This window comes from Pithys albifrons, chromosome 2 (genome assembly GCF_047495875.1).
Source record: "Pithys albifrons albifrons isolate INPA30051 chromosome 2, PitAlb_v1, whole genome shotgun sequence".
NCBI classification, from domain to species: domain Eukaryota; kingdom Metazoa; phylum Chordata; class Aves; order Passeriformes; family Thamnophilidae; genus Pithys; species Pithys albifrons.
In genome coordinates this window covers 97,458,310-97,479,891 of record NC_092459.1, presented here as the reverse complement: position 1 = coordinate 97,479,891, position 21,582 = coordinate 97,458,310, and positions in this window count along the sequence as shown.

Here is a 21,582-nt window from a genome sequence, read left to right as displayed (position 1 = left end):
TTCCAGTTCCCCTTTAAGGTGCCACACACATAATTTCTCTGAAAGATGAAAGACAGAGTCCTTCAATAAAGATAACAGAGAGCACCACTGGGGATAGATGTTAATTGCTTAGTCTGCTTTAGATTTCTGAGAGACTTAGATTTCTATGTCTGATATGGAAAAGACGAGAGAGGGATCTCCTTCTCTGGAGATACTCAAAACCTGCCTGGATATGATGCTGTGCAACTTCCTGTAGGTGAACCTGCTTTAGCAGGGGGGTTGGATTAGATGACCTCCAGTAGTTCCTTCCAACACCAAATATTCTCTCATTCTATGTTCCTTCTTATTTGTTATTTTCCTTCCTCTGTAATTATTATTTCATAGAAGCAAATAATTATATATACTTTAAAATGGATTAGGTTCTTTGTCAGACATTGACTCTGGAATTTCTGAAAGTTCCATGCCTATTTAACAATTTTTACTGGTTTTCTCCAAACTAACAGATGTTTCAATCCCCTGAACCAAGTATAAGAAGGCAGAAGTGAAAAAAAAAAAAACAAACAAAACCAAAACAGAAAAAAACCAACAAAAACATAAACCAAAGTAAACCCAAACAATTATATTGCCTATAGTTTTCCCCCATTGCTCCATCATATTTTCTGGTTTTCAACAGGCTCTCCCTTGCCCTCCTCAAGCTGTCTGCATTTGAGTTTCTGTTGATGGTGTTGGTAGAAAACATTGTTCATTGGTTAGTGTCCATGTAGGGCCCCTGGCAGCATGCTTGTTTCTCATTAAGTTAGATATTTCACAATCCCCAACAAAACATAATTTTCTGGAAGAACTTAGTTTAACAAGGAACTACTGTAACAAAACCACAAGGCCTGCCATTTACTCTTAGGCTATATTTTGGTTTTTGCCAGCTTCCTTTCTTTCTCTAAACATCATTAGGATACAATCTCTTTCCTAGAAAATAGAACTTTTTCCCCTCTGAGCAGAACACACTTTCACACGACAAAGCAGTTGGCCACTTCAAGTAGATTTAGTGTACTAAGAGCAACAGAGCTCTTGACATTCTTTCTAAGCAACAGCAATCTCTTTTGTAAATCACCTTCTGTTTTCTATTTTTCAGATTAAAGACACAACACAAGTTAAAAAAGGAATAAGGTAGAGAACATGAAGATAAGTAAGTCCTAAGATGTAGCCTGGGGAGCAGTCTTCCCCTTCTTACCTAGTCCAGGCCTCTTCCCAGGTACCTGTGTTGTCTTCTTACATCTCACTATTTTAAACTCTTGGCTTCCACAAGTTTCTTACCTCATTATTCCAGTGTGTTTCACCTGCTTTGAGCATGGAGCACAGCTAAGCTATGGGTTCATCTATTCACTGCCAATATTTGGGCCCTGCCCAAGCAGGAGAAAATACTGTACTACTCAGAAGAAAAATGCTATTCATCTCTTCAGTTTTATAGAGATACAGCAAATGTCATGGGTAGAAAATTGGACTTTCACTGAACTGTTGTATCATGTACCATGAAAAGCCTTTAGATAAATAACTGAAAAGGAAAATAACAATTTGATTCTAATTTGTCCATTCATTTCCAGTGGGCTTGAATATTGCCAAGCTGATAGCTATCATTTGGGATATAATTCCTCTTTATTATCCACAGCACAATCATTACAGAGGCAGGCTTCCCTTGCTTGTGTTACGAAGGCCCTGCCTCTTTTTAGGAAGACAATCTATGTTGATAAAAAACTGCAGTCCCTGTTGAGCCTACAGAATTGAATTTAGGAGTGGATATATGAGTCCTAAAGAAAAAGAAAATGCCACAAATCTCAGAGGATAACTGTGGAAAATATGACTCTATCATTCTGTTCAAATCAACAAAGCTTTAGAAGACAAAGAGAATGACTGAAAAAGCATAAGCCACAATTCAAACTCTTCAGACTCCTTTGGACATTATATTTTGCCTTGACACTGTACATCTGAATGTCTTATGAGGGTGCATCAAGTACTGTAGTTCAGTGATCTAGGATGCAAGATTCATTCTCTGCTCCTCATCTTCAGAGAAAGGGTGCATGTGTTCTGAGGGCTTTACAAATCACATCCCCTTGGGAGGGCTGAAACACCAAGTGATGTGAGGCAGGGTAGTGGCAAGCTGGGCAAGCTCTTACCCACAGCAAACCAGAGTTTAAAGTTAGGTCATAGAAGCCATAAGTTAAGAGCACAGCCAGAGCCAGCTACCACGAGTCAGAGGAGCACACAGCACCTCATGCTCCTGTTCGCCTCTCCCGGGTAGCCACAGTTTTTGCAGTTGGTCCCACAGCTCATGGCAGCCACACTGAGTGTCACAGGCAGGACTTGTGTCCTTACAGACAGTTGGTTGCATGGGGGCAACTTAACATATTTCACTGGGCTGTGGAGGTCTACCTCAGTCTTTTAGCTTCTGCAGGTTTTCATGTCAGGCAAAAGCTCAGCTAGACCTTTACATCTGAAGCTGAATGTGCAAAAGCTGTTTGGCATGGAAGCAAGCAAGCTGCAGGTTTTGTCTAATCAAGTACATATGATCTCAAAGACATGGATGGTCAATAAACAAGCCATTTCCCTCCTCTCCCTCCCATTGTTATTAAAGCTACTTTGCACAGTATAATAGTCTTCAAGTAAGGGCTGTAAGGTCAGGCCTTAAATCTGATCATAAAAACCACCTGGTGCCTGAAATGGTTAATACCTCAGTGAACCATAAGAAACAGATGCTTCTTTGAAAGAGGATGTGGGGACTGTGGAGATTTGTAATGCTTAAGTCAATAGGTGAAGTAAAAATCTCCAGGATCTTGAGTGCAGTCTGCTAAAACCATAAACTTTCCATTTAGAGCATCTGCATTCTTTGTATAATACCCAGTTCACAAGCTGACCTTAATTCCAGGTTGAGCTTGGTAATGGGATGGCATTCCAGGCAATGTTGTCAGCACACAGTATACTTCATACTGCCTGCCCAGGGATTAACTAAGTGCTTGACCGTATGCAAATGTTGCCTCATATTTTATTAACAGCAAAAAGTGGTTTGTGATTTCCCTCATAAAAAGTCATACGCTTTGAAGCTTGACACTTAACATTCAGGTTCACAAATTCATTTCACATTTTTAAAAATAAGTGTCCTGGACCGCTCAGCACCCACAGAATCAGTGGAATCTCCCAGTGTTCAGCAGCCGTGAAAATTCAAAAAAAAAAGATTAATTTAATTTTTAAATTTGAGTAGAAGGGCCTCAGGAAGAACTCAGTTGGGAGAAAGATTTGGAAGTAATCTTTGGTCAACTAAGATTCATTCTTCCACTTGAAAATATGGATACAAAATGTGCTCCCACACCTGGCACACTAGAAGAGATATTTAAGAGAAATAATCTCAAAAGTTATCAGTTATATCAAAACAACCGTCTGCTTAAAGATGCTCAAAATCAAGGGAGGATGTTGTCAGTTCTTATGAAGTGCATTCTACTTTTGTGACTGCTTTGTAACAGAAGTAGGCAAATACAATTAGCTGTATTTAATGAGTGTGAAACTAGTATAGCACATAGAAAAGTAAAAGGGCGCCTTGCCAGATTCCCTGTGTGCTGAATGGTCTTCATTAACATCAGATTATGTGTATCTTCACTATGAAGCCAGAAACGCTTCAGTAATCAATAACCAGTACCCAAAGCAGCAGATAGAGACTTAGATTCAGAAAGAGCTGGGGAACATACAAATTACATAATATAAATTATATACAATGAAACAATCTATTATTTCGCTGTGGATTAAATTTGCAGCAGCGCTGAATGTTGCATAACCACATGAATGGGATACAGGCACTCAGGAAGGAATCGTGAATCACTGATGTCTTAATTTCTTCATTAAGATTCTAAAATTAACAGAAAAATGGTGAAACTTGCCCTTTTAAATCTAAAAGCAACAAGAAAACTTATATTAGCCATTAAATGAGACTATTTGGGAACAGAGAGAAAACTTAGAAACATGCAGAAGCCCAAAGGAATAGTTCAGTCTCTGGAGTTCACAACCAGATGAAACACAGGAAACTACAGAGATGTAAACAAGTCTTTCAGCCAGGTTTACCACTACTTTTACTTTTTCCTTTCTATATTTCAGTCAGCAGTTTAATCCCATAAGAAATAAGTTGTTTCTTGGGCTTTCTTTGGTAATTGTTTCACTTACAAATAGTGCATTCAATTACTACTGACTTTATCATTTAAATTAATGGGCAGAAATGGGAACTGAAAGACTGATGTTCTGGATTTAGTGTTTGTTGTTCTGCAACAACAAGCATTGATATCACAAATTGTTGTACTTTGGCAGTTGTTTTATCACCATCTTAATGGATTTGTTTTCCTCTGTCTATAGTACAAATTGAATTTCATCATGTGTTGGCCACTGATATGGTAATGGAAAGGAGAATTTTTTTAGCCTTCAGGCTTTGTTATCTGCTTCTTTGTGCATTATAAAGTGCCAGAGTTCTTAAAAACAGGACTGCAAATGTTCAGCTAGAAAATGCCCTTCTGTAGCCTTTGCAGATTATAGTCCTTCCATACAATGTATTCAGTACACTTTCTTCCTGTTTCCTAATCACTTAAATTTAGAACTATTGTCTTGATCTATTAATGAGATAGAACATCTAGGAAAGTCAATGAGTACTTACAAAACTGGCAACTACCATGTTTCTGAAATTCTCAGCCAGACTGGCATCCCATCCAAAAACAGTTAAGTTCCTTAATTTTGGAGATTACTGCCTCATAAATGGCCTTTCCTTTTCATTCTGCAGTGCATGATGCAAATAATGAAATGATTATATAAAAAATGTGTAGAGCGTGCCCAGAGTAAAGGGTGAATAGAATACTTCTCCTGCATTGCCTGAAAATGGGCTTCGATAAATTTCTGCTCTTTCTGCTGTTTTCCTCTATGGATGGTTTCTTAGGTTGCCTATTACACAGCCAGTGAGATATGGAACATTTTGGACAATAAGTGAAAAAAAAAAAAGGCATCAAAAGTATCTCTATACTCTTCAAGGTCTTTGTACTTCATGAGACTTTCTATTATTTTGTATCTATTTTCTTAAGTTATTTTTACTTACTGCTTTTCAGTCTTGGGTACCCATTTACTTTTTCTACTTAGCACTATTAGCACAGTATTTTGCCTGAGCCTTCAGCAAGTTGTGACCCTGTCCATCTGCAGATATACAAATACAGGTTTAGACATAATACCTGGCTGAGCAGAATCAGGTCCTATTAAATAAATAACTTCTGATATTTTCTCCTTTTATAAAGCCTTGGAGACTTCTTTCAGTTCTCTCTGAATCAGTGAAGATATCTGAACCATCTGAAATACATGTATTTTGGTCTTCATGTTTTATTTCAGAGTGATGTCTCAGTGAGAGATGTGATGGTTTAAAGGTAAACTAGCAGGGGAAATGAACTCAGCACGAGAGAGATTATAAGTCAGAGCTAAAATTTAATAATAATATTACAATAAAAACACTGACACAAAAGGGAAATTGCTTTCAACTCACAAAACCCCAGCAGTATAACCCAGTGTCCTGGGGCACAAAGCCAGGGGGGTTTGTTAGCCCTAGTGCTGAGACCCCTATGGCTCCCCCAAGTCCAGAGCAAAAGGAAATGAAAAACCTGTTGGTGCAGGCGAGGGCTGTGGTCTGGGCGAGAGCGGTGATCTCCTCCTGTCGAGGTCCTGCTGCTGCTCTGGATCCAACGAGAAGTTACCGAAGTCTTCTTACCCACCACTTATGTACCCTCAGGGAGCACCCAGTCCCTCCCCCTGGGCGGGGACTCACACAATGGGTGATTAACTCTGGGAGCCAGGGGGTGTTGAGCTGTTGATGGCCCATTAGCAGCTCCGCCCCCCTCAGGCTGAGTGTGAAGATGATAATGGCTCCCTGGGCAGCTGCTGCTAATGGCCCATTGACCTTGGGGAATGAATAGAGGGGGTGGAATACACAGCTTTGATCAACCCCCACACAGTGTCAACTGGTCCCTCCTGCTCAACTAGGACAGAATTTAGGATGGGATGTTCAGATACTGACCCTTTACTTGTTCTCCTTACAGGCATTCAAAGTATTGCAACTCTTCATTCCCATTACCACATTTGTCTCTAGTTGCTTTCACCATGAGGAACCCACCCACCAGCCACAGTTTTTTACAACACAGAGCAATGTTCTTGAATACAACATACTACTTACTTGGTTGTTATTTCTTAGACTACTAGTTAGCTTTTCACAAGATAAATCAGAGAATACAAATCCAAGAGAAAAACACTCACTTGGCTTCTTGTCATGAGTTCTTATCATAAATGGCTGGCAAAACAAGTGAAACACCACAACGATCCATTTGATGGTATTAGTGAGAATGTTATTATGATTTTTTACCTCTGAAAAGGTAAACCACAAGCAGTCAGAATCTCCCTGTTATGTTTCTGGCCTGTCTTAAGCACCTTTGACTAAATCATCATTATTTAAAAGCTGCTCTCTATTATAGAAGCAAATAACTGTGCTCACTAATACAACATGTTGTTTCATTCTGCTTCTCCTCAGTAAAGCTTAGTGAAAGCATCAAACTCATCTCACAGGGATATGATCAGTGAGCCACCACACCTAAACAAATATCAGTTCCTGAAAACCTGGGATTGAAACAAACTTCACATAAAGGAAGATCCACTTTTAGTACAAAATATTTGAAGTGAAAAAAATCAAAAAGTATATCAAAATCTACTGCAGATTGTGGTATGTTCTTATGTGTGCAATATACCAGCTTTTGAAGATGGCCAAAACAAGAATAAAGAAACTCTGAATGTGGGGAAAGGTTTTATCTTTCTAGTACTATGGACAAAATTTGCAATAAAAATGCTAATTTTGTTTGCTTCCACAGTGTTTTTGCACTTTCCATTTTGCTTTCTGGACCAACAGAATTTTACTGACAAATATCTCTGTAGAAGGAAAATATTCAAGTTGCAAACATGAATATTTGTCAAAACCCAAAACTTAACTGTGCATATAAAGACTCCAGCAAAGAGTGATTGGTTGCTTGCCCATGAACGGAGAAAAAAAAATCTCAGAACATGTAATTTGTCTGGCAAAAGCCAGTCAATCCAGCTGGTATTTCTAGTATTTGTCACTTGTTTCAAAGTTAAAAATATTGAAAATATTCAAAATAGGTTAAATTTCTGAAAATATAAAAAACAACTCCAACCTGTTCTGTGAAAAAATAAGATTGCATTACCTAAGATTTTAATACTGAAAAAATTATATAGAAAAAATACGGAATATTTAATTTCATTTTTCAGTCCAAGTAAAATATGATTAATGATAGAGATTAAGAAGGCAGTAAAGGGGACAACACGGCTCAGGGAATTAATGTGGTACTGTGCCTTTTTGGTTTCAATTTCAGCTTTTCAGTTGCTGTTACTAGTGAATCCCTCATGCTTTAAAAACAGCTTTTATGTTTTAAATCTAAGTTCTCCTGCCAAGTGGCAGATTGCCTGAAAAGTCAACAAAAATTGGGGTCTGGTTCACGACTGCATTGACCCACTATCATGCAAGTGCAGCTCAATTGACTTCAACAGTGTCCTGGAGCACCAGGACTCAGCAGTGCAGTACTCAGCAGCAAATAACACTTGCTTAGAATATGAGTTCTCTTAACTATAAACTGGGATGCAGCCTTGTCAAATCCTGAGATGTTATGATGAATCTCACAATATCTGACATTTCCCTTACAGTTTCATCTCTCCCAACTTTACAATTAAGAGACAATCTCAGTTTTCATTTAAAAAGTCAGGTTTCTAGAAAACGTTCACATCGTACTTAAAAATGTGGGACTCATGTATATCTGAGACTGGAAAATGGGGAAGGGGATTATAGATAATTTCTTTTTTTTTTTTTTAACCTTGTCATCTCCTCTTTTTGTGGTTAACAGTGCTTTCAGTAGGAAAGACGAGATGAAATTTCTTTTGTAAAAAAGTGTATGAAGCAAAATGGTGCTGATCAAAACCACCAGTCCAAGCAGGATGCCTGTAGCATTTTTCCCTCAAACTCTGCCTAGCAGAGTGTGAAGAGAGAAGGAAAGGTTGACACTTACCTTGAAAATCCTACATGTTTCCTGTTAACATTAATGACTGTTTACACGCACTCATATGACTGAGAGTGGGCATTGTACTACATATTCATAACATTTAGAAAGCAAAATAAAAATAAAGCATTATTCATGAGTTAATATTGTTCTAAGCTGGAATACATTACACTAGCTTCTGCTTTCTGACCAATTATGCCTTTCAAAATATTTTGTGTTGAATTCCCTGGCCAAGTACCATCCTTGCCTTAATTGAAAGGGGCACTTAAAAAACTGATATGGAAAATCTGCATTTGACCTTGTGCCCTTGCTTCATGACAACAATTTCAATCACATCTGCTCTTGCATTGTGCAAATGTTGGCATATTTCTTTGAGCTCTGCTCCGACAGCTGCGGGCACTCTCTTTCTGTACAGATAATTCCACTCCAAAATACTCAGAGAGCAGCGGGTGCAGATCTTTCATTTCTCCCTCATTTAATGCAGAGGCTCTGCAAAAACAATTCAGAGAAGATTCTACTGAAAAATCTCTTTGGTTCTGTGTCCTTGAAGAAGAATTTATTCATTTTGTTGTCACCAAGTGATGGTGAAAATCATGGCTACGTGATCAGTGGAAAGTGGGGAAATGTTTGCAAAAGGAATACAGCAGTATCTATTCCTTAAATTTATTAGAAACAGAAAGGCAATCAAATTATCAAGTACAGACTTTCATTTATATTTAACACCTGTTAGATCAGAATCTGATCACATAAGGGTAATGGAGTCAGTTTGCCTGATCTATTGATTGAAGCATGTGTAATTCTGCTGGATGATAAATTATCAGACCAAAAATTGCAATTTATTTCTGCAGATACTGAGTAGCTCTCTGAAGTCCTGCTGACACAGGAACGGCAACATATGCACTACAATCTACAGAAGCCTGGATGAAGGAAGATTTCTTTTTTAAACTAACATAAGGTAATTTACAATGTATATCCTCATCACTATTTCTTGACATGGTGCTAACTGAAAGTAACTTTCATATAGAATGCAATTTGCTTCATTGACTACTCATAAGAGACTCTGCAACTTGTATGTTAAGGATGTAAGGGGCATTGCTTTTGGTCTTCTGCTTGACTTTGCACTGATAGCATTGCATTTATTATTCCATTTATTTAGGGTAAGGAATACTAAATGTCATATGCTGGAATTTTCCACCTTGCTGTATATGTATCTTGGAAGAAAAAGAGACATTTTCCACTTTTCCCTCATTTCAAGCACAGAGTTCCACTCTAAGGTGAGGTAGTGGGAATTGGATGGGGAAGAGAAGGAAAAGAGCCCATTTGTTCAATTAGATGGGAAGGCCTGTCAGAGTGTATTTCACCTTTCCAGTCAGACATTAAATTGGTCTCTTGCTAGTCAATACTATAAAGAATATGTGAATATTGGAATCATGTACTTCTGAGGACTGTCTCCACAAAGTTATTAAAATCTAACATAAATTAAATTAAATAAGGACTTTCATATTCCTGACCCATTCTCTTATTGGCTTGGTTTTCTGTGCTGTTTTAAAGCCTTTGTATTTCTTTCTTGCAAAATTTCTTGTTGATTATAAATCCTTTATATTTATGTTCACAAAAGTAGTATCAATGTGGCACAGCTTCTTTGATGCTCGTGATTAAATCTGGTCTACTATAATTTATGACAAATAACTCTTTGATTTTATATTTAAAAAAATAGTTGAAACATAGTTTTGATCCAAGGTGAGAGAGGAGGTGCATAGAGAGTCAGTTTTGCTTTGTGGTTCTCATGCTTTTTACAGGCAACCATATAGACAAATGTTTTTCAGATCAATTTTAAGATGGAAAGACAAAATAGATAAAAAAGAGATGTTAAGTAGGGGTTACAACATATTAAACATAGGCTTGGAAAAGTGTGAGAGACCTGTGACCTAGGCTGTCAAATTGCTCTTCTTTTTCTTCTCCCTGGGAATGGGGCTCCAGCATGCTCTTGGATTTGGAACAGGTTCTCTCTATATATTTTAGATTGTGTACATTTCAAATCCCTTGTTTTCTGGTCTTTTAATAAGAAAATGTATGTACCTGTATAGCGTAAAGCAGGACAATCTAATGCCTACAAAACACTGGGAACTTTTAATATTCATATGAGTGATTTGCAGATATTAATGCTTTCCTGTTTATGATGTTCAGGTACATTAGCTAATCTAAGAAGTTCTGAGTGTTTTACATGTGTAAGTAATATACATACTGGTCATATCAGAAAATAGCATATCACAAAATATTTGTGGCAGCAGATACTTAAATTTCCATTATGTGAAAAGGTTCTATAAAAACAAAACAAAACAAAAAAGCAACCAAACTTTGGAAATATATTAAATTAAAAATGTTATCAGCAGACTTTATCCATAAAATCCTGAAAAAGTCATCATAACAAAGTAACAAGGACCAATAATTATTTATTTTTATGAAGGCAAAATATATGCTGTGGCTTTTTAATATGTACCACATTATGGTTGTACTTTATTTTAAAAGGATGTTTTCAAGAAAACAATAATAGCATAGTGAAAAAAATACTTAGGTTTTTAGTTAAGTATTTCAGCTGTAAGTTGCTATCAGAAAATGGGAAATCCATCAACACCTAGGAATAGTTAGTAAAGTTCGAGTTAGTAAACTTCACATCAGTAGATCATGGACTCCTCCCAAATAATTGTTGGTTCTTGCACCATATAATCACAGAATCACATAATAGGTGAGGTTGGAAAGGACCACAGTGGGTGATCTGGTCCAACCAGCACTTGTTCACAGCGAACACTAGATGCCTGGATTTCAAGTCCAAATGCTGCCTTTCCAGAGCAAATTGTTCATTCATTAGTTATTTCCCTCAAGCATATGATAGTTTCTTTGGCCATGATTTCTTTCTCACTTGAATATTTAGGAGAACAGCTAATTCATCTGCAGACTCTGAGGGAAGTTTACAGGCTTTGGCAATATTCACATAGTAAAATAAGTAATATTTGTAATACATTTTGCTTATTTAGTGGTTACACTTATGGACATCGACAGGCTTTAGAAATGTTAATTACCTTAGCCTCTCAACTCCCCTGCTAAGTGGGTGATTATTATCATCCTTCTTCTTCAAAAGCAGAAAGTAAGGGAGTGTGAGATTAAATGAATTCATCTCATGTCCACAGGAAATCTGTGATAAAGCCCAGACCAGAAGTCAGGTCTCCAGACTCCCAGACACATGGTCTCACTCTGCTAAACTGTCCCCTACTGCTGTTTTGATGGCTATGCTGAAGTTTTGGGAACAAGGCCAGAAATTTCTGGATCAAAAAGGAAGCAGAGACAGTAGCCAAATATTCACACATTTAGCTGGACTGACATGATTTCTGTATAAACGGATGTAATAATAATTAAGGGGTTCACTGGCCTTATGCTTAAACATAATAAAATTTGCTTTGGGTGTGATAGTGACCATATGAATTTGTTGATACTCAGTGGGGTAAGACCAAAATCCTATTATGGTGTGCCTTACTATTTGAAACAACTGAAGGGTGCTAAGGCTTACCCTTGTCCTCAGGCATCAGCTTCTGAAGGTGGTCCAGTTTACAGACAGCTTCTCTTTGACCACCCAGATGTCATATCCATATGTACTCAGCCCTTCTTTCTGTTTATTTAGACATGTCTCATAAGAAATAGAAGAAAAGTCCTATTTCACACTCCACATTTTGGCAGCTTTTCTCAGACCCAGGGATACAGAATAACACACTATTAAATAGTGACTTTATACAACATTCTTAATTTTCACTAAAAGCTTGGATCTGTGTTTTTCCTTCTCCTTTCAAGGAGTTAGTGACTTTGCCTCCTGTGCAGAAATTCTAAAATGCAGCTACAAGGAATGCCCGTGTTGTTCACACACCAGGAAATCTTGCATGAGAACCCAGCTGCAGCTGGTTCCATTCTGCACCGGTTCACGAGGGAATATGGTTCCCAATCATCCACTTAGCCAGATAAGGTGGCAGAGGGATCTGGGTGCTTTGGGTTGAGGTGCTGAAAGGATATGTGTGGCATTCCTGAGCCACAAAAAATGCATGTATGGGTTCTACTGAGAGATATAGGAACAGGGTATGGCTATGTCACACCAGGACTCTTCTCCTAACCTTGTGTATTGGTCTGGAGTACAGATCAAAGAGAAGGACAAAGTAGTTTAGAAAGTAAGAAGTAGCCAAGATATAAATTTATATGGGTTACAGACCATTCCAAGTAGTGCTAATCTGATGAAGTGGCAACAAGTCTGTCTATACTCAGGGCTGATCATAGCATCATCCTAATTTAGCAGAAAAAGATCAAGAATTTGAATCAGCAAGGAAAATGTCAGTAATCATCTTGGGGGAAAAAAACCCCAAACAACTCATTTTCAACTTTTTGTTGATGAGGCATGTGAACTTACCTCAATGATGGTGTTTCTTGATGATGTTTCTTGATGGCATCTGCTGTTTCTTTCTTCTTCATTCAAACTTGGAACTTACCATGTGCCAGTCCCTGGTCATGCACTTCTTTTTTCCCTAGAAGATATAGTAAGAATTCTTGTTACTGCACCTGCCTCATTTGGAGTGCTGTTTATTAGTTTTGTGTAGATGGAACTTCTTTTTCTGTCCATTACCTTCCTTGTCCTTGGCACTTGCTGTTTTCTATTTCTTTCTCTTCTTAAGAAACTGGTAATACACCAGTGATATAGTGATTAAATCTGTCACAGACATCACCTTAAAAGCGAGATCACAGTATTAAGAGAAACAGACAGAGAGCACAGGCATATAGTATGAACTGGAAACCAAAACTATTGAGCATCAAACTGAAGGTAAAAGTTGTTGCAAACTGGCTCTTTATTTCTATATGTATGTAATCTATTGCTTACTGAATGGATGTATCATCAGTCACATCTGTTTGTCATATGCAGAAATTTTATTTGATGGGAGCAGAAATTTTAAAAAATGAGAATTTCTTTAACTTCATGAATATTTGTTTCAAATAATTGAACTACATCAGATACATAATCTCTCTGCATAGGCCAGCTGGCTAGTTCATGAGTTCATGAGTTTAAGACAAGGTCTAATGTAGTTAGATGCAGAGGTTTAAAATATTTTTTCTTTACATATCTGTGTGCAGACAGAAGTTTGCAAACACAACCCAGAAGACTCAGAAGTCAGAAGGAAAACTGAAAAATTCATGCACATTTTTAAAATAATAAAAAACCCCAACCTGTTTTTTTGGTTGTTTTAAACCAATCTTCCCTTATTTTATGTTCAAAGGTTTGACCATTTGTGTTTGCCAGCTCTCAAAGCACAAAAATAGGTCTGAATAAGGTGTTGGCTTTCTCCTTACCTGGGCTAAATATTAGAAAGAAGATAACTGATTTAAGTGTCTTCCACCAAGTCTGTTGGCTTGGACAGCACAGCAAAGAGTGGCTACTTATTCTGTGTTTGTGGAAAAGCAGTTACTCAGTTTATATTTCTTAGATTTGAAGTTGGATGTATCTGTTCCCATGTGCAGTGTCACAAATCTCAGCATGGGCCATCATGAATGAGACCAATACAAATTACAGCAGCAGTCCCATGACACTGCAGTTGCACAGATCACGTGCCAATAACATGCTAATCATGCCCCAATCACACACTCATTTCATGGACCAATCACTCCCATCACGTGGCAATCACATGTCAATCATGCCTCAATTGCACACTAATCATATGTCCATCTCACACCAATCCAGCACAAATCATGTGTCCATCACACTCCGTTCACATGACAGTCATGCCCCTGATCACATACCAATCACATGCTAATCGTGGCAATCACGGTCCTATCACATGGTACTCACGAGCCAATCCCATGTCAAACACATGGCAATCATGCACCAATCACGTGGTAATCACACCCCAATCACATGCCTATCACATACCAATCACAAGCAAATCACGGGCTAATCATGTTGTTATCATGTGCCAACCACATGGCAATCACAAGCTGCAGAAAATTATTTCTCTATGCTATTTAAAAGAAATTTAAAAATCTGTGATTGTCACTGTCTGTCTCCCAGAAAGAGACAAGCACTCACAATGAGATCTTCTAGCTCTGAGTCCAAGACACATACAACTTCATTTACAAGTCTGCCTCGTATGTAAAGGTCTTTTGAAGAGTCTGTCAGCAAGCAGCATGGTTCCTTGTCTCTCCCTCTTTGCCACTGCAATAGCAGGGCCTTTCTTTAAAGCCTGCCTTCAAAGTTGAAAGGTGAACTCAAATTATCTCCAGAACTGGCATACAATGATGTACACACATATTTGGTCTACTGACAGCTGTGCTTGTACACAATATTACCCAGAAAAGCCCATTTCCACACAGAAACAATGTGGACCAGGTCTCTCCACTTTTATAAACTCTGGGGTTTATGTATACTATGGGTAGGTTGTGAAAATTAGCTCTGGGAGTGATTTGCAAAAGAAAACTTTTATGATTTATAGTATAATAGCTTGTATCTTTTGATGGTTCAGCAAGTGACTTTATTGCAATACAATCTGCTTCGATCCATTTGTTCCCAGGACACATAAAAGCAGGAGTATGTCTGCTTCTCAACAAAGACCAACCTCAGAAAAGAAGTGCTGGACACTATCAGAACTTTCTGTATATTTCTCACCTCCTTTTACTGAACAAACTGTAAGAATACCAAGAGTGAAAAATAAAACCAAACAGTTATTCCTGACCTCGCAGCTGTTGGCACTGCTTGTTTGAGTTGTTTCCAGCCAAAATAGTTCCCTACTCTGAGCACAACTGTGAAAATTACATGAATTCAGTATGTACAGCCATTGTTATCTAACACAGCCCTATTAAAGTGTAATGAGGTCTTTACTTCTAATTAATATTATTTTTATTAATGACTGCATATTGGCCACTATTGAGATCAAAGCTCCACATATAAATTTATAATCCAGTTACATTTTGATTCTAAAGAGCTTACAACTTGAACAGACAAAAACATTATTCTTTTGCAGACAAAGAAGATGAGAAAGATTAAGTGACTCTTCTGAATCCATGCAGAAAGACTAAAGAGGAGCCATGAGCCAAATCCAGTTCACTTGGGGCTCTGCCCTGTAAAATAACCTTAAGAAAAATCTTCTGTCACTGATTCTTGAGTTGCCATTCATTATAGCAGCAAGTAGGCTATGCAAAATACTGTGGTGAACTAAATAGATTTTCTAAGTTATTGCATTCTATAATTACAGTTGTAGTCAGTGCATAATTCTTTGATATCACCTTTATCCTTATAAAGTCTTTGTTGCTTGCACTTTAGGGCTATAGAAGGATTCTATTAAAAGGAAAATTCTGCAGTGTTTGGGACTGCCTATGATGCAGTGCAGAACTCAGTGATTTCAGTAAGGCTGCCATCTCTTCCCATCTATTCCCAGCAGGACAATTCTTCCTGTGATTATGCCATCAGCAGTTTAGAGTACACTGGAATTGAATCAGGAACAGCACTGGCAGTTCAGACCACCATTATGGGTTCTCTTCTCCTGTCAGGAATAAATTATCGCTATGCTCCCTAGACGAGCAAACTGATTGCCTTGGGATGCACAAAATGCACTTCTGTAACAGTTGCATCTCATAAAAGCACTCACAAGAGAGACTACCCCTGAGTTCTGTCATAAGGACTTCATTCTCTCCTTTCAGTCCCAATCCCATTCAGACACTGAGCACAGAGGCATTTATTAATACCAGACATTGTAGGTTTCCTATCATTTTATAAAGATGACATTCATGCTGACTGTTTGTTTAAGCTTTAAAAGAGAAGAACAATAGTATTACTTTTCCAAAGTAAATATAACTACTCAATATTGTGATTATAGTTTCCATGCCTGAATCAATGAAAGGTCACAGTATTCACAATGCTTGAAGAGGATACTAAGACATGGAAGAAAATCTGGACTGATATATGTTTGCTTAGAACAATATAGGATGTTGGTAGACACTCTGTGAGCACAGCTAGCAGACACTGTGCAGATGTTCTGTGGGCTTGTTTGAAATGGGCATGAACAGTGTTTAAAAGCCACTAAATAATCTCAAACAGTTGCAGCTAAAACATCTGCACAAAGCTTGCCAGAGTTCCCAGCTGTAAAGAAGCCCCTTTCCAAGAGCACTCTGTCCTGAATGTAGTGCCTGAGCTGTGATGGGCAAGGAGCTGCTAGGGACTGCTGCTGAGACAGACTTGTAAATGAAGTTGTACATCTCTCTGACTGGCCTAGAAAAGTGTACTGTGACTGCTTCATCTTTCTGGAAGACAACTGGGGAGAATCACAGATTTTTTCATTTCTTCTTAATAGCAGCTTGTGGAAGGAAAAGAAAAAACAGGTTTTCTAAGAAAAAAACATGGGTAAGTAAATGGATGTTTCAGGGTAGAGAAATAAAAAAATAAGGCTAGCAGGGGAAAAATATTATTTGAGCAGATGAAGTATACAAGTTTGTATTTGGATCTGAAACATAAGATATAGACACAAGAACATATAAGATAATTTGAAACATTTATCCTTCGTGTGCTGGTTTTCACTCCTTAGTATTTTGGTCTTGGAGGTTTACTTCAGGTAAATGTTGGGGGGATTCAGGTGATATTTTTCTCTTTCTGTGTGAGTGAAAGGGTGTATGGCCTTGAAATCTGTGGCAGAGATTCTGTTTCTGTGTAATCGTTCCATGACCCACCTTTGCTTTTGTGCCTTTTGAATCCTGAGCACATTCCATTTCCTACAGCTTTTGTTAAAACACTGACTTTGAACATATTTCATATAAAATTTCCAAATCGGACTACTGCTAGCCATAAAAACAAGGACCTGACTACTCCAGGAATAAGAGAGCCATGAAGAAAATAACAAAAGTTGTGCTTGTGGGACTAATTTTGGCCACACCAAAGCTGTCCAAAAGTAATCATAAAAAATGAAGGCAATGAAAACCAGTACCCCCCTCATATACATTTACCACAATGATATAATTATCATCCATTTTACAGCATGGTAAAAAAAGTCTTTCATTGCATGGAAATGTGTTGCATAACTACTGTACTCTACTGTTCGGAAAATGCTGGGACGAGCCAACACCAACACTTCCTATCATTCTCATATTTGGTTAATCAAATTACTTTTTACCAGACATTAGCCAGAACACTAGATAATTGTTTTCTATTTTAAATAATGGCTTGTTGAATTCAAAGAGCCTTGTTTGAGTCTGCAAAGCCTGGCATTAAGCTGCAGTAAAACAGTACCCAATTATGCCCATTACCCCTAGGCAAGTACTTTTCTTAGAAAAATCACCTGTCAACAGCACAGCATTCTGCCAGAGCAATTTTTATTTCCTTTCTGTTCCAGAGGTATTTTATTTGCTGATCTATCAGTTGAAAAGTCCTTGTCAAAGAGGAGGAAACATTAATGTTTCAGTGAAGCAAAACTCTTGTACAGAGGTAAAAGGTTTGGACCAGTCCAACACAATACATCCTTCCCATTACTCTGCCTCAGACATGTAGACTGTTAAGCAGCCAGCTCTGGTCCAGGAGGTCTAGGAAGATCATGGGAGCTAGGAAAGCAGATTCAACTTATCTGCAGAAGACCGTCTTTACCTTTCTTACCTAGCTTTTTACTCTGCTATGGGTAAGAGGCTGAAAACTCCCAACCAACAAGCAAACAGACCCAAAACCCAAAACAACAACAACAACAAAAAAACTCTCAAGAAATGTAGTGGGCGAAAAGATTCTCTTTGCAAATAAGGGCTCTATTTATAGGCTCTCACAGAAAAAGATATAGTGGCACTCAGCTGATGTTAGGACAAAATAAAAAGTTAAATGAATGTTGAAGGAAGATCTCCATGTCTTTCTCTCTCATAGCATTTAGATTGCTCTAAAGTATCCATCTTACATACAATTGCATTTGAGTAGCCTTCAGAAAGAAGTCATTCTGTGATTTTAAAAAATGTAATGAATGCTATAGTAAAGATAGAACAGGGCTTACTTTGGAGCTTGCTTTTGTAAATTCTGATGCTGTTTTAGCATTTTTAATAGAATTTTTTAAACAGGCCATGACCAAAGAATGGTAACGTTTTGAGAGGAAGATGCTTGTCAAGAGTATGAGAATATATTTAAGAGAAACAATGAAATTGACTAAATCTGCTGCCTGTGTTGCATTCTGCACAACAAAAATGAGAGAAATTCTGGAGGTCAGGGCATTAAACTGTATTAATCTAATTCAGTAGCGTGTATTAAACAGGCATTTTCGGCAAAACGTTGTTGAAACCAAATCCTGGGAAGAAGGAGGAGCCAGCTGTTCCAGAGAACGTATGATCAAGTTTTAAGATGATTAATTTTTCACAGCAGTGGCCCTTAAAACCTTTCCCATCACATTTGATAAGTAATGTGTATTTGCTACAGATGGCTGCTTTGGCCCACGTTTACTGAGCAGAGGTCTCCTCAGTCTGATCAGGTAGTGTTGAGCAACCATATCTATTTTTCTTAGCCAAAATGGCAGCTGCTTAACAGTCACAAAGATTTATTTTTACACTTTCTTAGCCAATTCAATGGCACACAGAGGAATAAGGAAATTGGAGTCCAGGGGAAGTCTTGACTACTAGCACAGGTTTTGCCACTCATTTCTTGTGTGACAGTGATTAATATTTTAGCTTTCCCATTTGTTAATTAGGAATAGCAGGATATAGAGTTGTATTAAAGTGCCTGTCAAGCAAGCTAAGCAAGTAAGCACTTAAAGGGGCTACTCATACAAGTAAAAGTCTGAGTTTACATATATGCTTGATGCACTAAGCATGTAAAATGATATAACACTGGTGAGTAGCATTGTTATGAGCAAAAAAGACTGTGAGCTATGGACACTCGCACAGTTCTACTTTGGAAGCTGCTTGACAGATCAATCCAGCCATACAGGTGGGTATAGACACTCAGACCCCCCCAGGAGAATCAGCAGACCTGACATGGGAATTTAAGCATGTGTTTTACATGCCTAAGAGCATGGACTCCAAAAGGACCACCATGTTTATTGGGAAACCATAGTACTGCCCACTAGTAAACATCAACAATGAAGAGTAGTTTCAATTTCAGTTTGGTTCAAGGAAGGGGCTTTGTGTATTTTTGTTCCTTGAGTATTACACCTGAGAATTCAAAGTCCTGGAATGTCTTGTAAAAGATATACATCTGAATTCTTTCAGAACTGGTGGAAGAAAGAAAGATTGTTCCTTCTTTCAAAGCATGCCCAGAGGAGTATATGGCGATAGTTTGTCTCCATTGTTGCTCAGCATTTAGCATAACCTTCAAGGATGTTGTAAGTCTGATGAAATTTAAGTACACATTTCACTTTCTGCTGGAATACGCATTACTGCACAGTCTCTGGGGTGCTTCAGGCAATGGGCTTTCTCACCTTTCTTTGAAGCTTTTTCTGCTTTCCTCAGAACTGGGCAGTGTTCATTATGTCAAAGAAAAATAATGGGAATGACATTCATTAGGATGATTAAGAGACAGAGCCTTCTTTTCTTTCTCCAGTTAAGACATCAATATTGATGGAGCAATAAGCATTTTTTCATCTTTCTTTTACATCTATGACCTGTTTTTGACCAGACACTCTCTCCAAAGGCCCTCTTCTCACCAGATACTGTCCACTAACAGTGAAGATGCTCTCTGGACATTGTAGGTGAAACTTCAAATTTTGGTTGAAGGAAGTGGATCCATCCATTTCATAACACTGGTGGATGATGCTCTGGCCTCAGGAACAGCACTGGGGTGGAGCACTATCTTAATTCTTATTCTAGTGGTGCTCAGTCCATTGGTGAGTCCCCCAACAGCATCCCACAACCTGCAGTAATATTGGTGAAGTTTAACCCAACTCAGCACGGGAGACATACTAAATTATCAGTACTAACAAGGCAAAGCAACTTGTTACAATAAGCAGCAGGACCTCAAGCACATAGAAAACTTTGTCATTGAAAGCTTAGTTGCCTGCAACAAGTGTAAACAACCCACACTTATGTGGTAACTGAACAAGGGTGCTGAAGGTCAGAATTTTTGACTGGGGACTTAAAGTAGTAGGTGAATATTGAAGTCTTATCCAAGCCCTTTCATGGATTTAGCCCCTACATCCTATTAAGCAAGAAGTCACCTTAAACACACCTCAGGAATTGCAACCTGTTGTTTATCACTTCCCACAGGCACCACTTGAAACATACACATATGTGTATATAAGTGTTTAAAAGGAATACCTGGAGAAATTAAAAACATCTTAATTAAACTTAAGATGTGTGGTTCAGATAAGATTGGCATGTTGCCACTGCATTCCAAGATTCTCAAACAGCATAATCTAATTAATTTTTTGAAGAACACAGAGGTCATAAACATACGGTAATTTGAAACACTTAATACCCTGCCAGCTGGCACTGTCTCCTTTTCACTTTTTTGCACTGTAATTTCACTTCCATTTGTGCTGAGCCTGAAATCTCCGTACTCTAATAGTAGGCTGTATTATGTTACACAGCATTCAGCTGAGGTATTTTTTAATGAACTAATTACATGTTAGTTAATAATAGAACATTTCTTTAGTAGTCAACTGCTGAATATAATTCTGAGACAACTACTGTAGGCTGCGATCCTGCAGGAATGTTTAGGAACAAGTTTCAAATGAAAGCATGTTTATTTATTAATATGCTATAAGTAAATAAAAAATATCTCCCCTGAAAAGCCTGATCTTTTCACTGCCAGATTGTGCACTGGGAACTGGTGTTGTGCCATTTTTGTTCAGTCCATGATTTTTAGAAGTCATTCAAAAAATAATGGAGAGTATTTATGGAGACTTGCCATCAGAAAAACACATTTAGATTTCCTTCTGTTTGCCATCTGCTTATATCCAGCCCATTTCTGCTGCAATGCCATAGACACAGCATACTCATTTCCTAGGCAATCTCCAAACACCTGGAACAGATAGCTTCTGTGAGGTTCAGACCCTCTTTATGGCTCTCCTGGACAAAGTAACATGATGTCATGTAATATGATGTTGTGCAAATCTTTCAAAATGTTTCTCACTGCTCTGCCCACCAGGGAACCATCTGGCTGGAGTGTGTAGCCAAATATCCAAGGAACTCAGCACATTTCTGGTTACTGAGATGCAACACAGATAAATTTCACAACTCTAAATCTCAATCTTGCCATTCAGAAATAATTCTCTAAGGACACATGTCCTTAAATGTTTTGTTGTGACCACTGGCGTTGGTTTTGAGATAGTAGGAGTCAGTGAGCTACAGATAAATTTTGATGACCTGGATTTTTACTTTAGAAGCATATACTTTGAGAATGCCATAGGTCATATTCTCCTTGGCTGACATGAATGACCATAGCAGGAGGAAGCAATATTTAAGAAACACAGATTTATAGCAAGGAAAGGTCTGGCTTGGCATACAGAGACACATGCAT